This window comes from Rhincodon typus, chromosome 38 (genome assembly GCF_021869965.1).
Source record: "Rhincodon typus isolate 14 chromosome 38, sRhiTyp1.1, whole genome shotgun sequence".
In the NCBI taxonomy this organism is placed as follows: Eukaryota; Metazoa; Chordata; class Chondrichthyes; order Orectolobiformes; family Rhincodontidae; genus Rhincodon; species Rhincodon typus.
The window spans coordinates 17,666,146-17,682,598 of NC_063369.1; the positions used below are offsets into that span (position 1 = coordinate 17,666,146).

At 41.5% G+C, this 16,453-nt stretch overlaps 1 protein-coding gene across 2 annotated transcripts in view; it reads left to right on the forward strand.

The window, feature by feature from the left end:
* The window catches only part of pbx4 (pre-B-cell leukemia transcription factor 4), a 343,177-nt gene that overhangs the window by 159,565 nt on the left and 167,159 nt on the right, over positions 1 to 16,453 (forward strand). The gene's annotated exons all lie outside the window — the stretch shown is intronic.

Sequence of the window (16,453 nt, forward strand, 5' to 3'; positions counted from 1 at the left end):
ATGTTCATCCAGCTCTACACCCTGTTATCTCAGATTCTCCAGCATCGGCAGTTCCTACTATCTGTGGATGGATACATGAATAGGAAAGGTTTGGAGGGATATGGACCAGGAGCAGGCAGGTGGGACTAGTTTCATTTGGGATTATGTTCGGCATGGACTGATTGCACCAAAGGGTCTATTTCCATGCTGTATGACTATGATTCTGTAGGGTCCAGAGTCAATGTTGAGGATTGGTTGGACCTAAGAGTCTGTTTCCCTGCTGTATGCTTCTATGACTCAATGACTGTATAAACTCTGGAAGGAATGTGCCTGTAATCAAAGCTCCACTCCTCCATGAGTTGCACTAAAAGTGTAACTGTGTTTTTGAATCACCAAAATGGTCAATTTGTTTCTGTGTTATGCTGCTATTCAGAGTAAAAGAACTGTCCACCAGGTTCCTTTGAACTCCAAATAACTAATTCTGTATAAGCAAGATTTATTCTTTAAGCAAGTGGCAAAAATAGTTAACAGCTAAGCTACTATTCAGACTTATTATATAATTTTAATTTCAAGTGCACATTCATACATTGACTAGATAGAACAACACATCAGAGATACTTTGGATGTGAAAAATAGACAAGAAAGCAACAACACTCTGGTGGGTTAACGTGTACGAATTCAAAAGATAAAATGGGTTGACTTCTCATAGTTTCTTCAATTTCCTGTCAACGGTATCAAAAAGCTGACACTTGCATAGGGATGGAAGATCTTCAGACCAGCCTCCAGATTTAGATGGGAAACTTTCAGGAACCTTGACATCTGAAACTATCAGGTTTCACAGATACTTCATTTTGAGATCTTTCAGCTGTTTTTTCTTTGTCTCTTAATAACAGAGTGTTGTGCTTTTCCCTGCAAGCTTTTTCAACTGCCACATGCAAATCTGTGAAAACACTTAGCAACTTTAGTCGCCAGGCTATTGTTAGGCAATGACCAGCACAGATCCGAGGATTTTTCCAAGTCTCTTTGCCTAGCAATTAAGTATTGTAAAATCTACCATATCTCTTCGAAAAATCTATATTGGACACTTTCTCCAAAATATGGTTTTACAATAAATAGCAGATAATCCAGAGTTCTTTTTGATCTGTTGACTTCTTGTACCAAGAAATCGTACTCTTAGCCTCTTCAACCCAAAAATGTTTGAACAGTTCCACGTAATGGGGAGGTGGTAGTGTAGAGATAATGTACTGGACTAGTAATCCAGAACCCCAGGCTACTGTTGTGGAGTCATGGGTTCAAGTCCCACCATGGCAGATGATGAAATCTAAATTCAGTAAAATCTGAAACTAAAAGCTAGCCTAGTGAGTAATCATTGTCGATTGTCATAAAAACCCATCTGATTCGCTAAAGTCCTTTATGGAAGGAAATCTTACCCTGGTCTGGCCATTATGTGGTTCTTAGCTGCCCTCTGGGCAATTAGAGATGGGCCATAAATGCTGGCCCAGTCAGCAATACCACATCCAATTAGTAAAGTAAGCATATATGTATTCCCAACAATGATACATTTGCAAAAACCTTCTATCTGAAGGGTGTACAATTATAGCGCTCAAGTACAGAGAGCTATTGTTGAGTGTTATGGTTAAGATATGCTCTGGATGATTGGTTAATAAAAAGAAACAGTTACTTTTATGATTTATTAATTTATAAATTCTACAAATTGTAGTAGGTTTTCAAAATCTCGGATATAGAGTGCAGATTTTTGTTCGCTCTGCATCCTTCTTGTTTACTTCTCCTCAAACTTGAAGCTTGGCTGAATTTGTTATTGTTAGCTTCAAAGTTAATGCACATGGACTGAAAATAGATTTATGATTTTTGGCATCTTAAGTCCTTATGAAGCCAGATCTTTTAATTAAAAGCACCATGCTCTTTAACAACTAGTAGCTATGCTCATTATGTTCAGTTGAACTTAACAAATTCATTAGCAGGAATTTTTTACTTTAGGAGATGACTGAGTGTGATATCACTATGCACCTGTGACAGTCAAATACGACAGGTGGGGAGGGAGCATGATCCACTTTTAGTATTTGGCCATATTACCATTTTCCTAGTGAGTTGCATGCATACATTGGCTGTCTTCTGCGGCACTGTGTCCAGTCCTCTGCAAGCACTAAACTGATGATCCTCTGCAGATATATTGAATGCGTAAGCTGGCAGATAATTCTGGCTGGAATGAAAGTGGATTCGTGGAAAGGGTAAGCACTGGGCCAGAAGATTTTTGTGGCACCCAGGCACCAAGAACTTTCACACTTTTCCCTCATGAAAATCTTAAATAAAATCCATTAAACCTGCCTTTTTGGGAGAGTCTATCAAGGAGATTCTTTTGACGATCACTAGTCAGGACTCTCAACAATTTGCGCAATTTAAAATACTATTATGACTTTTTTTTCAACATTTATAGTCTTGTATACATCTCCTATGAAACTGAAGAGACCAAATTTCTCCAGTGTTTTCTATCAACTAAAACCTGTAAAACTGAAGTCAGCCTCAAGGCTCTTCCAGCATTCATTGCTTGGAAGTATTCCTCATGTCTCAGTGACCAGGAATACAAATTGATCAGAGCACTGTAAAGTTAATCATCACTTCCTTTGATTTCTTTCCTATTGTTTTGTCTGTACCCGTATTTCATTGATTTCTCATGAGGCCATCAAGTCTACGAAGACTCTTGTGCATTATTCAACTTCACTCAGCTATTTTAACACCCTTCATGATCTGCAAACATTACCTATTATTCCTTCAAGTTTGCTGCACTTTACATTTTACTGAATAAAAAGCTGCTTGCATATTTCGTTCAGCTTATGGTACAAACTCTGAGCTACCCCTTCACATTCCATTGCTTTTTGGAAAAATAATTAGAATTAATCATTTAGAATTAATCATTCAGGTTCACAATAGAAATGCAAGAAAAATGATGGAACTAGACAAATATTTAATTTGAAACCTTGGGTACTGATTTGTTCCTCAAGTTTGAAATAACAACGTATCTTATTGCTGTTAATGTCTATAAATTAAATGTGTAAGGAGTATATCTAAAGAATGTACTTTTTAGCTTGATATAATGCATCTATTTTGAGAGAATGTCTCAAATGCAATAGAGGCCTGCGACTTGGAGTTTGAATAAACGTGGGTTAAAATTCCTCTGCATACTTAGTTTAGCACAAAATAGATGTAAGTACAAATTAGAAAACATTTTCATGACTTCAAAGGCTCGAATTCTAATATGTAATTGTGGCTATGAGGCTGCAAAATATTTAAAACACAGTTTAATAAGTTACATATAACAGAATTGGCAATATTCATTTTGTATGTACTGCAGAGGGTTTCTTCACATGACCACCTGCCTCTTGGAGGCATTTTAGTGCCTCTCACATTCCTGACTTTGGTTATCTGAGCCTTCTCATTACAGTTGGATAGCAGTTAGACTATTTTGGCTGGATTTTTGAGTTGGTCTCCAAGAAAAAGTAAATTAGTGTTTGAAATGCTTTTGAGGATTGTGAGTTTGGGAGGTGGTGGGGATGGTGCTAGGTAGGAGTTACACAGTTTTCAAGTCCTTCAAAGGAAATTGCATCACGAAGGTGCTGCATTTGTTTTTATGTAATTGGGGTCCAATAAGAGCATGACTGATGGTGTAATCTGTTTGCTAAGTGAAGGAAAAAAGAAATGTTTTCAGCACTTTAATATTATTTGAGTCCAGTGATCTTCTGTAGGAAATTTATGCAAAAACAACAGGAAAGTCGAGAAGAACGTCAGGAAATCCAAGAAGATTGTGTTCCTACTGGGCAAAATGCAATCACAATGACTGATTGATATAATTTCTTTAAACCTTGCTGCCATTGGCAACTTTAATTGTTAATTGGCGCTTTTTAGGACGACTGCTTCTTATTGGAAGAGAAAATTACATGTTGAAACCAGTCAGTATCAGCTATGGTACAGATTGAATCAGCTCTGGTATGCCTACGTGCCATGCTATGACATTATTTCAACTGTAATATCATATCTGATCTACACAGTAGAGCTGAGCTGATACTGCATTGATGCACTGCAGTGTATGAACTGATTCTGGTACTCGTATTTAACATTATTTTGAAGGCAAATTGTAATAAGCAAAGTTGTTGATATTAGCAACCTCAAAAATAATTCTGATGGTAAATTGAGAGTTTTATTTGTACGAAAACTGTACTCATCAGTAAACAGCAAAAATAACAAGATGTAATGTAATGACTAATCATTTGTCTTAACCAGAGTTATAGCCACAGAGCAGAGAAAGGCCAGTGTAAAGTGTAAAAGAAAAGAGAATGGTTCAGCCAGTCACTGGATAAATATGTTGGTCGAAGAGTAGTTGGGCAATTTTTCTTTTAAAGATATTTTTAGTTTGTTTCAGAATATTTTAGTGAGAACAATTTTATGCCAATTTTAAAATAGCATTGCGGTATACACAAGTCCCATTTAAATACTACTTCAGCTATGCAACAGATGGGAGCTAAAGCAGCATGTTTTACACCAGCAGGGCAAATCGAGTCAACAGAACTATGCTTAAATTTGAAATTTAGTGACTTATATTATTCATTGGCAGTATTTGTCAAGCCAAAAGGAAAGTTAATTGTTTATAGTTTTTGTTTTCTGAGTTAACATGAATGAAATATTTCTGATACGTTGCATTGACTCCTCTGTTACCACTGCATGTGTCCATTTTGTCCAAAATTTTCTTTTTTAGTCATAGAGGCATAGAGATTTACAGCATGGAGAAAGGCTGTTTGGCCTATTGTGTCCATACCAGTCAAAAGCAACCCACTAATTTTCCAGCACTTGGCCCATAGCCTGGTATGCTTTGTTATTGCAAGTGCACATCTAAATATTTCTTTAATGTTACGAGTGTTTCTGCCTCCACCATCCTCACAAGCAGTGAATACCAGATTCCCACCACCCTCTGTGTGAAAACGTTTTTTCCTCCCATCTCCTCTGAACCTTCCTACACCTTACCGTAAATCTATGCCTTCCCCGGTCATTGATCCCTTCATCAAGAGGAAACATTTCTTCCTGTCTACCCTATCTATGCCCCTCATAATTTTATATATCTCAGTCATATCCCCTCTCAGTCTCCTCTGTCTAAGAAAAACGCCTGTCCAATCTCTCATCATAATTCAAACACTCCACCTCAGGCCACATCCTAGGTAAATCTTCTCTGCATCCTTCCCATTGCTATCGCAACCCTCCTATAACGTGGATTCCAGAACTGCAAAGTGCACCAGCTGTAGCCTAGCCAATGTTTTATACAGTTCTAGTATAACCTATCTGCTCATTAACTGTATGCCCCAGATAATTAAGATAAGTATGCCTTCCCAAATCCCATAAACCTTCATAACCATTTTATTTACCTGTGCTGATATGTTAAGCAACAGGTATATGTGCACATCAAGGACCCTGTGATCCTCAGTGCTTCCTGGGTCCTAGTGTTCATCATGTATTCCCTTGCCTTGTTTGTCCTGCCAAGTGCATCATCTCACATTTATCCAGATTGAATTCCATTTGCTACTAATCAGCCCATCTAATCAGCCTGTCTGCATCTTCCTGTAATTAGACCAAAAGACAATAAGAAATAGGAATAGGAGTAGGCAGTTCAGCCCCTTGTGCCTGCTCCACCACTAAGTAGGATCATGGCTGATTCGTCACTCCTCACATCTATTTTCCTGCCCTTTCCCACAACCTTGATTTCCCTACTGTTCAAGAACCTATCTACCTCAGTCTTAAAATTACGTGAGGAGTCTGCTCCCACAGCTTTCTGTGGCAAGGAGTTCTAAAGACTCTCAACCCTCTGAGAGAAGACAGTTCTTCTCATCTGAGTTTTAAATTGGCATCCCTTAATTCTGAGACTGTTGCCTCTAGTCCTAGACTCTCCCGTGATGAGAAACATCCTCTCAGCATTTACCCTGTCAAGCACCTTAAAAATCCTATATGTTTCAATACGACCACCTTTCATTCTTCTAAATGACAATGAGTACAGTACTGCCCTATTTAACCTTTGATCATAAGACAGTGCTTCCATGCCAGGGATCATCCTAGTGAACTTGCTCTGAACTGCTTCCAATGAAATAATATCTTTTCTTAAGGAGACCAAAACTGTTCCAAGTAATCCAGACGTAGTCCCACCATTGCCTTGTACAGTTGCAGTAAGACTTCCCTACTCTCATACTCCAACCCCATAGAAATAAGGGCCAATATTCCATTAGCCTTCCTGATTACCTGCTGCACCTGCGTGCTAGCTTTCTGTGTTTCATACACAAGTACCCTCGAGTCCCTTTGTGTTGCAGCTTTCTGTTCTTTTGTTCCTCCTTCCAAAATGAACAACTTCACATTTTCCTACATTATGCTCCATCTGCCAACTTTGCCCGCGTACTTAATCTATCAATTTCTCTTAAGAGAAATACAAACAGATTACAATCTGCCTTTCCATCGATTTTTGCGTCATCTGCAAATTTTGCTACAGTTAATTTGCTCTCTTCCTCCAACTCATTTGTATTTATTGTTGGGATCCCAGCATTTTCCCTGTGGAACTCTGCAGGTCACAGGTCACCACCCTGAAAAAACTTCCCTTATCTCCACTCGTCGTTTCCTGCCCATTAATTAACTCTCTATCTATGTCAACATACTATCTCCAACACTGTGGACTGTTATCTTATGACTTAATTTTTTGTGGCGTATCTTTTTTGAATGTCTTCTGGAAGTCCAAATTTCACACACTGACTGATTCCCCTCAATCCAGTCTGTTTGAGACTTCCTTGAAAAACTCCAATAAATTAGTCAGACATGATTTGCCTTCCATAAAGTCATGCTGACTCTGCTTGATTACATTATGATTTTTCAGTTGTTCTGTTATTACTTACTTAAGAATTGATTCCAATAGTTTTCCAAAAATAGATGTTAGGCTAATCAGCCTTTAGTTACCTGCTTTTTGCCTCCCTTTTTGAAAAGGGATAGTACGTCGGCAGTTCACTAGTTCTCTGGTACTTCTCCAGGATCCAGGGATTTTTAGAAAATTACAACCAATGCATCCACTATCTCTGTAGTATCTCTTTTAGGATCCCAGGATGGAAGCCATCAGGACCCATCTGTCTTTAGCACCATTAGCTTGTCTAATACTACTACTCTAGTGATGGTAATGGTACTTAGTTCCTCTTTAGCATTAATGAGATGTTCATATTCCACCATAACAACTGAGCAGAATATCTTTTTAACTCCACTACCATTTCCTTTGTTCCCCATATTCGTCTCCCCAGATTCAGTTTCTGAGGGGCATATGTTCACTTTGAATTCTCGCTTCTTTTTCATGTATTTAAAGATCTATGAGAAATCGAAGATGATCCTTCTTACTATTTATCACCCACCAGTTTTTGTATCATCTGCGAACTTACTGATCAACCTTTCTACATTCTTATCTAACTTGTTCATGTAAACCAGTAATAGCAAGGGCCTCAACGCTGACCTCTGTGGGACCCGATAGGACACAGGCTTTCAGTAGGAAAAACACACCTCAACTATCACCCTTTGCTTCCTCCTAGTGAGCCAATTATAGATCTAATTTGCCAAATTTCCATGGATCCCTTGGGTACTTGCCTTTGCTATGTGTATGTCATGCTTTAATCAAAAGCCTTGTTGAAATCCACTTAAACTACATCTGAAGTATTACCCTCAGCTGCACATCTGGTCAACTCTTGAAAAATTTAATCAAGTTGGTCAGACATGACCTCCTCTTAACAAAACCATGCTGTCTGTCTTTAATCCCTACCTCTATAAATGCAAACTAATTCTGTTTTGAATTGCTTCCAATAGTTTTCCTTCCACCAAGGTTACATGAACTGACCTGTAGTTTTCTGATTTATCCTTTGAATATTCTTGAATAATGGTACTACATTAACTGCAGATGCTGGAAGCTAGAGTCAATAAATGTGGAGCTGGAAAAGCACAGTAGGTCAGACAGCATCCAAGGAGCTGGGAAGTCAACGTTTCGGGCTGAAACCCTTCGTCAGGACTGGGGATGGGGAGGGGAACCCAGAAATAAATAGAGGGGTGGGGTGGGGCTAGTGGGAGGGTAGTTGGGATGGAGATGGGTGGATGCAGGTAGGGGATTATTGTGGTTGGTCAGTGGGAAGGGTGGAGCAGATAGGTGAGTCAGAAGATGGATAGTTGGAGGGGGAGAGGTTTTGAAGCTGGTGAAGTCAATATTCAGGCCATTAGGCTGTTAGCTCCCAAGTCGAAATATGAGGTGTTGTTCCTCCAGTTTACATTTGGCCTGACTCTGACAGTGGAGGAAGCCAAGGATGGACATGTCACCAGAGGAGGGAGAGGGCGAGTTAAAGTGGAACTGGAAGGTTGGATTGTTTGGAGTGTGCAGAGCGCAGGTGTTCCGTGAACCAGTCCCCAAGTCTGCCTTTGGTCTCCCCAATACAGAAGAGACCACATTGGGAGCAATGGATACAGTAGATGAGGTTAGATGAAGTGCAGATGAATCTCTGCTGAATTTGGAAGGATTGTTTGGGGCCTCAGATGGAGATGAGAGGGGAGGTATAGGGGCAGGTGTAGCACCTCCTGCGGTTGCAGGGTAAGGTACCAGTTGTGTCTTGGAGTCATAGAGAAATACAGCATGGAAACAGGCCCTTTGGCCCAAACTGGTACATGGTGCACAATCAGCTAGTTCCAATCACCCACATTTGGTCCATATCCCTCTAAACCCTTCCCGTCCATGTACCTATCCAAATATTTTTTAAATGTTGCCATTGTACCTGCCTCAACCACTTTCTCCGGGAGCCCATTCCATTCACTTTCTGCGTGAAGAAGTTGCCCCTCAGCTTCTTCTTAAAGCTATCCCCTCTCACCGTAAATCTATGCCCTCTAGTTTTCAATTCCCCATCCCTGCGAAAAAGACTATATGCATTCATCCTATCTGTGCCGCTCATGATTTTATTCACCTCAATAAGGTAACCCCTCATTTTCCTACATTCCAAAGAATAAAATCGTATCCTGGCCAACCTCTCCCTATAACTCAGGCCTTCTAGTCCTGGCAACATCCTCGTAAATCTTCTTTCTACACTTTCCAGTTTAACTATGTCTTTCCTATAACAGGGTGACCAAAACTGTACACAATACTCCAAGTGCGGTCTCACTAATGACTTATATAACTGTAACATAATGTTCCAACTCCTATACTCAGTGACTCGACCAATGAAGGCCAGCATGCAAAATGCCTTCTTCACCACCCTGTCTCCCTATGACGTTGCTTTCAATGAACCATGCGCTTATACTCCTAGATCCCTTTGTTCTACAACACTCCTCAGGATCTTACCATTTACTGCATAAGTCCTAACTTAGTTTGAGTTTCCAAAGTGTAACACCTCACACTTATCTGTATTGAATTGCATTTGCCAATCTTCAGCCCACTTACCCATCTGATCAAGATCCGTCTGTAAGTTTTGATAAACTTCCTGGCTATCAATGATACCTCCTAATTTTGTATCATCTGCAAACTTACTAATCATGCCTTGTACATTCACATCCAGATCATTTATGTAAGTAACTAATAACAAAGGTCCCAGCACTGACCGCTGTGGCACACCACTAATCAGAGGCCTCCTGTCTGAGAAACAACCTTCAACCATCACCCTCTGCTTCCTATCATCGAACCAATTTTGAATCCAATTAGTTAGCTCTCCCTGGCTTCCATGCGAGCTAACTTTCATGACTAGCCTGCTGTGTGGGACCTTGTCAGAGGCCTTCCTTAAATCCATATAGACAACATCCACTGCCCTACCCTCATCTATCCTCTTGGTTACCTCTTCAAAAAACTCTAAAGTATTTGTCAGACATGACTTCCCGTGCACAAATCCATGCTGACTATCCCTAATCAGACCGTGACTATCAAAATGTTGGTTGATCCTGTCCTTTAGTATCCTATCCAATAACTTGCCCGCCACTGATGACAGGGTCACTGGCCTGTAGTTCCCTGGCTTGACTTTGCTACCTTTTTTAAACAATGGAACAACATTAGCCACCCTCCAGTCTTGCAGAACTTCACCTGTGGCTAAAGATGAAGCAAAAATCTCTGCAAGGGCCTCTGCAATTTCTTCCCTAGCCTCCCACAACATCCGAGGATGGACTTAATCAGGCCCAGGGGATTTTTCCACCTTAATGCACTTTAAGGCTGCAAACACCTCCTCTCTGGCAATGTGCATACAGTCCAAAACATCCCCACTTGCTTCCCTTATTTACTTAGCATCCATGATTCTCTCCTCAGTAAACACTGAGGAGAAATATTCATTAAAAGTCTTCCCATCTCCTGTGACTCCACACATGACGGCCATGCTGATGTTTAAGTGGAACTTATTCTCTCCTTAGCCACCCTTTTACGCTTAATATAGCTATAGAACCTCTTGGGATTATCTTCAGCCTTATCTGCCAGATCCATCTCATACCCCTGATTTCCCTCTTAAGCATGCTCTTTCACTTTTTGTAGTCATCTAGGGATTCACTTGAGCCCAATAGCTTAAACACAATGTATGCCTTCTTCTTTTTCCTGACCAGAGCCTCAATATCCCTCATCAGCCAGGGATCTCTAAACCTGCCAGCTTTTCCCTTCACCCTAACAAGGACATAGTATCCCTGGACACTTGATATCACACATTTAAAAACCTCCCATTTGCCAGTCATTCGTTTTCCTTTAAACAGACTCACCCAGTCAACCTCTGCTAGATCCTGCCGAATGGCCCCAAAATTTGCCCTGCTGCAGTTCAGCATCTTAACATGTGGACCTGTCCTATGGTTTTCCAAAACTATGTGAAAACTAAAAGAGTTATGGTCACTTGACCCAAAGTGTTCTCTGACTGTCACTTCAGTCACTTGCCCGACCTTGTTTCCTAAGAGGCGGTCCAGTGTTGCACCCTCCCGAATAGTGCCAGTGGTGTGGTGGAGGGGTTCGTGAGGAATGTGGAGCTGACAAGGGAGTCGAGGAGTGAACGGTCCCTGCGGAAAGCGGACGGGGTGAGGAGGGAAATATCTTTTCGGTGGTGGGGACTGATTGTAGATGGCAGAAATGTCGAAAGTTGATGTGCTGTATTCGGAGGTTGGTGGAGTTGTATGGGAGTACTAAGGGGACTCTATCTTTATTTTTGTTGCGGGGAGAGCATTTGATGGAAGAAGTGAGGGAAATGGGGGAGATGCAGTTGAAGGCATCTTTAATAACAGTGGAAGAGAAACTACGATCCCTAAAGTAGGAGGATATCTGAGAAGTCCTAGAGTAGAATGCCTCATCCTGGGAGCAGGTGCGGTGGAGGCAGAGAAATTGTGAGTGTGGGATAGCATTTTTGGAGGAGGTTGGGTGAGAGGAGGTGTAGTCGAGGTAATTGTGGGAGTCAGTGGGTTTGAAATGGATGTCAGTGGTGAGTTGGTTACTGGAGATGGAGAGGTCGAGGAAGGGGAGGAGGTGTCAGAAATGGTCCAGGTGAATTTGAGGGCAGGGTGGAAGGTGTTGGTGAAGTTGATGATCTGTTCGAGCTCCTCGCAGATGCATGAGGCAGCACCGATACAGTCATCAATGTAGTGGACAAAGAGGTGAGGGATGGTGCTGGCGTAGTTGTTGAAGAGAGACTGTCCCACAAATTCTACAAAGAGGCAGGCATAGCTTGAGCCTGTGCAGCTGCCCATGGCTACCCCTTTGGTTTGTAGGAAGTGGGAGGAATGAAAGGAAAAATTGTTGAGGGTGAGGACCAGGTCCACCAAGCAAATGACAGTCTTGGTGGAGGGGCTCTGGTTGGGCCTACGGGAGAGAACAAGAAGTGGAGGGCTTTTAGGCCATCCATGTGGGGGATACAGGTGTGCAGGGACTGAATGTCCATGGGTGAAGATAAGGTGTTGGGGGCTGGGAAATTGAAAGTTTTGGAAAAGGTGGAGGGCCTGGGTTGTGTCCCAAATGTATGTGGGAAGTTCCTGGACCAAAGGGGAAAGAACAGAGTCGAGGTAGGAGGAGATGTGCTTGGTGGGGCAGGAGCAGATAGAGACAATGGGTCAACTGGGGTGGTGCAGGTTTATGGTTCCAGGAACATCTGCTGTATCCATTGCTCCCGATGTGGTCTACTCTATATTGGAGAGACCAAGCACCGACTTGGGGATCAGTTTATGGAGCACCTGCGCTCTACACACAACAACCAACCCGACCTTCCAGTTGCCATCCACTTTAACTCCCCTTCCTTCTCCCCTAGTGACATGTCTAAAGTTTGCCTCCTCCACTGTTAGAGTGAGACCAAACGTAAACTGGAAGAACAACACCTGATATTTCACCTTGGGAGCTTACAGCCTGAATATTGATTTCACCAGCTTCAAAATCTCTCCACCCCCACCCTATCCATCTTCTGACTTACCTATCTGCTTCACCCTTCCCACTGACCAACTTCAAATAACCCCTATCTGCATCTATCCCACTTACCCTATCCCCAGCCCCACCCTCTCCCTCTACTTCTGGACTCCCCTCCCCTTCCCCAGACCTGACAAAAGGTTTCAGCCTGAAACATTGACTTCCCTGCTCCTCGGATGCTGTCTGACCTGCTGTGCTTTTCCAATACCACATTAACTGTTCTCCAGTCCTCTGGCACCTCTCGTATTGGTCAGAAAGGAATTGAAATGTTTGCACATGCCCTTGCTATTTCCTCCTTTGCCTCACTCAACAACCTGGGATACATTTCATTTGGTACCAGAGGTTGTCTAAGCCTGCCAGACCTCCTCTCTGTTTATAGTACTTTCTTTAATTGCAGTACAGACCTTCTCCCTGACTTCGATGCCCCATATCATCCCTCTCAATGGTGAACACTGACACAACGTGTTCATTTAGAACACTACCTAGATTCTCTGGTTCCACCACAAATTACCAATGTGAAAATTAATGGGCCCTACTCTTTCCCTTGTTACCCTTTTGCCACTGTACTGTGTCTTTAAGAGAGATGTGTTCTGTGCTGTCTCTCTTGCAGAGGATGTTGCCACAGTGGCGCCTGAATGTCTCCTTCAGAAGGCAGTTGGTAAACAGCTTTTGGGTTCTCTCTGGACTTCTTAAAAAAAAGAGGCAAATCATGAGTGAGCGGGGTTTGGGCTCACACAGACGCCAGCATGTTTTTAGTTTTGCTTTCAGTTAGAAGAAGGCTTTCTGTCTGCTGCTGAACTAAAAGCCTGAGTTCCAACCTGCTATAGTAAAGTCTTAGACAGTGAGTCTTGCTGCAAGTGAAGGAGACCTGTGTCAGGCTCCTACTTATTGACTACAGCTCCACCCTCAACACCAGCTCAAACAAACTCATTTGCAAACTTCAAGACCCAGGTCTCAGCTCACCCCTCTGTAATTGAATCCTTGACTTTCTGGCCTATAGACTGTGAGAATAGGCGACAACACCTCCTCCACAATAATCCTCAATGCCAATGCTCCACAAGGCTGCATGCTCAGTCCCCTACTATATTAGTTTTGTACTCACGACTATGTAACCAAATTCCACCCCAACTCCATTTACAAGTTTGCTGATGACACCACCATTGTAGGTTGGATCTCAGACAATGAATAGGCAGAATACAGGAAAGAGATTGAGTGCTTAGTGGCATGGTGTAAAGATAACAATCCCTCCATCAACGTCAGCAAAATGAAGGAGCTGGTCACTAACTTTGGGAAACAGAGTGGAGGGCATGCCCCTGTCTACATAAATAGTGTTGAAGTGGAGATGGTCAAGAACGTCAAATTTCTGGGAGTGATAATCAGCAACAATCTGTCATGGTCTAGCCACGTCGACAGGACAATCATAAACCACAACAACATGTCTACATTCTCATGTCCACAAGACTCTTTCCAATTTTTAGATGCACCATTAGAAAGCATCCTGGATGCACCACAGCATGATCTAAAACTGCAAGAAATTACAGAGAGTCGTGAACACAGCTCAGTCCATCACGCAAAACAGCCTTCCATCTATTGACTCCATCTATACTCCTCGCTGCCTCAGGAACGCAATCAATATAATCCCACCCCAGTTATACTCTCTTCTGTTGAGGTAGAAGATAAAAAAGTTTGAATACGCATTCAAACAGATTCAAGAATAGTTTCTTTCCCACTTGAATGGACCTCTCGAATGTTAATGTTGATTTCTCTCTCTGCACCTTCTCTGTAGCTATAACACTGTTATGCACTCTGTTTTGCTACTGTGATGCACGTTGTACGTTATGATCTGCCTGTATAGCACGCAAAACATCACTTTTCATAGTATCTCAGTACATGTGACAACAATAAACCAAATCAAATCAAGTCTTAGATGAGAGGCTTCCTCTTAAAAATCAAAAAGGGCAGATTATTTCTTTCTTTAGACTGGAGAGAGATAGCATGCAAGAACCAGAACTGTTTTGCTGAATTGCATTTTTGCCAAAGGCTGTGTTTATGGGATGCTGCCTATTTTGGAACGGTTGATGATTAATGGTTAAATCATATATTGTTAAGTATTTCAGTAGAGTTAAGGTTATGCTAATTCTTCTTTTATGCCTTGTATTTTACTTGTGTTGTAAGAATAAAGTGTGTTTTGCATAAAGCCTAGTGGTGGACCAATTGAATTACACCTGGAACACAGTGCCTTCCACTTGCCTTTAACTAAACATAAAAGTTAAGGTCAAGGCTGTCTCCTTACTATATTGGGGGCATCTGGTCTGGCCCATAACAGCCTTTGTTTTAGCTGCCAGTATCCTTTCATGTCCCCTTTTAGCTCTGTGAACCTCCTTTTAAAGTTCCGTCTTGCACATTCTATACTCCTCTAGGGCCTCTGCTGTTTTGAGCTCTTGGTATCTGCCATAAACTTTCTTTTTCCCATAATCCAACGCTGTATATCCCTCACTAACTAGTATTCACAGGATTTTTCTTTCATCCTTTTTCTTTATTAGAATATACTCTCCATATTTCCATTTCCCACTGTTTTGGGAGAGATTTACATGTAAGTATTTGCACCCAGCTCACTCTGGCCAAATTGCACCCTATCATATTAAAATCAGCCTTCCACAAGTTTAGAACTTTGATTTCAGGCCCATTCTTGTCCTTTTCCGTAACAGTCTTGAATCCAACAGAGTTATAATGGCTGTTTGCAAAATGCTCCCCCACTGATACTTCAATCACCTGCCCAGCTTTGTTGCCTAAAATTAAGTCCAGGGCTGCCCCCTCTCTCATGTCAGCACATAGCTAAGGGATGAACTGATTGATAAACATGGCAAATTTAGATTTCTGCTGTTTGTGTTATTTGAACAATGTTTTATCAAAATATAATTTCTGCCAATATAAATATTAGTGGTCTTTGAATAAAGATACTATCATTCAGTTGATCTTTTTTGGTTTTGCACAGGCTTGTGCCAACATCATAGTGTATGAAAACTAGATGGAGGGGTGCGGTTGGGGTATGTTGTCCAATATGTCACCAAAAACAGGAACAGGAATTGGCCACATGGGACAGATGAGTGAAGCTGAGGCTGATCATGGAATGGAAAAAGTGAAGAGATATACTGAAGGTATTCAAAATCATGAAGAGGTCTGATAGAGTATATAAAACAAACTGTTTCAAGTAGGAAAAGGGTCAGTAACCTGAGAAGCAGATTTAAAATAAGTGGCAGAACAGCTGAAAGCAAAATTAGATTTTGTTTTACACAGTAAGATATGATCTGGAATGCACTCACTGATGGTAATAACTTTCAAAAGTACCAATAGACAAAGGGGAAAAGTTTTTGAAGGTCAATGGGGAATGGGACTAGTTGATAGCTCTTGAAAAGAGCCAGCTCTGATAGAGTGGGTTGAATAGCCTCCTTCAGTGCTGTATATGATTAAGCCTCTGAAGCTTGTCTTGTCATTCAATTTTAATATGGCCGTCTAGAAACTAGGAGGAGTAGACCGTTCGGCTCTTTGAACCTGCACCTCCATTCAGTAAGATTATTGCTGATCCTCAATCTCATATTCCTGCCTTCTCCCATATCCCATGACGCTTTTAAAATCTAGAAATAAACCTGTATCTTTATTGAATACATTCAGTGACTTGGCCTCCACAGCTTTCTGTGGTAGAGAATTCCAGAGGCTTACTACCCTTTGAATTAAAAATTATTTTCCTCATTTCAGTCCTAAATGGCCTACCCCATATCCTGAGACTATGCCCCAGTTCTAGACTTCCCATGCAGGGAAGAGTTCCTCCCGGCATCTAATCTCTCTAGCCCTGTTAGAATTTTATATATGTTTCATAGTAAAAGCAGTAGGCCATTTATCCCCCTGAGCCTGTTCCACCATTCAGTGAGATCGTGGCTAATTTGTGGCCTACGTCCATAAAGTCTGGCTCATATCCCTTAATATCTTTGCTTAACAAAAAAAATCTATCTCAGATTTAAAATT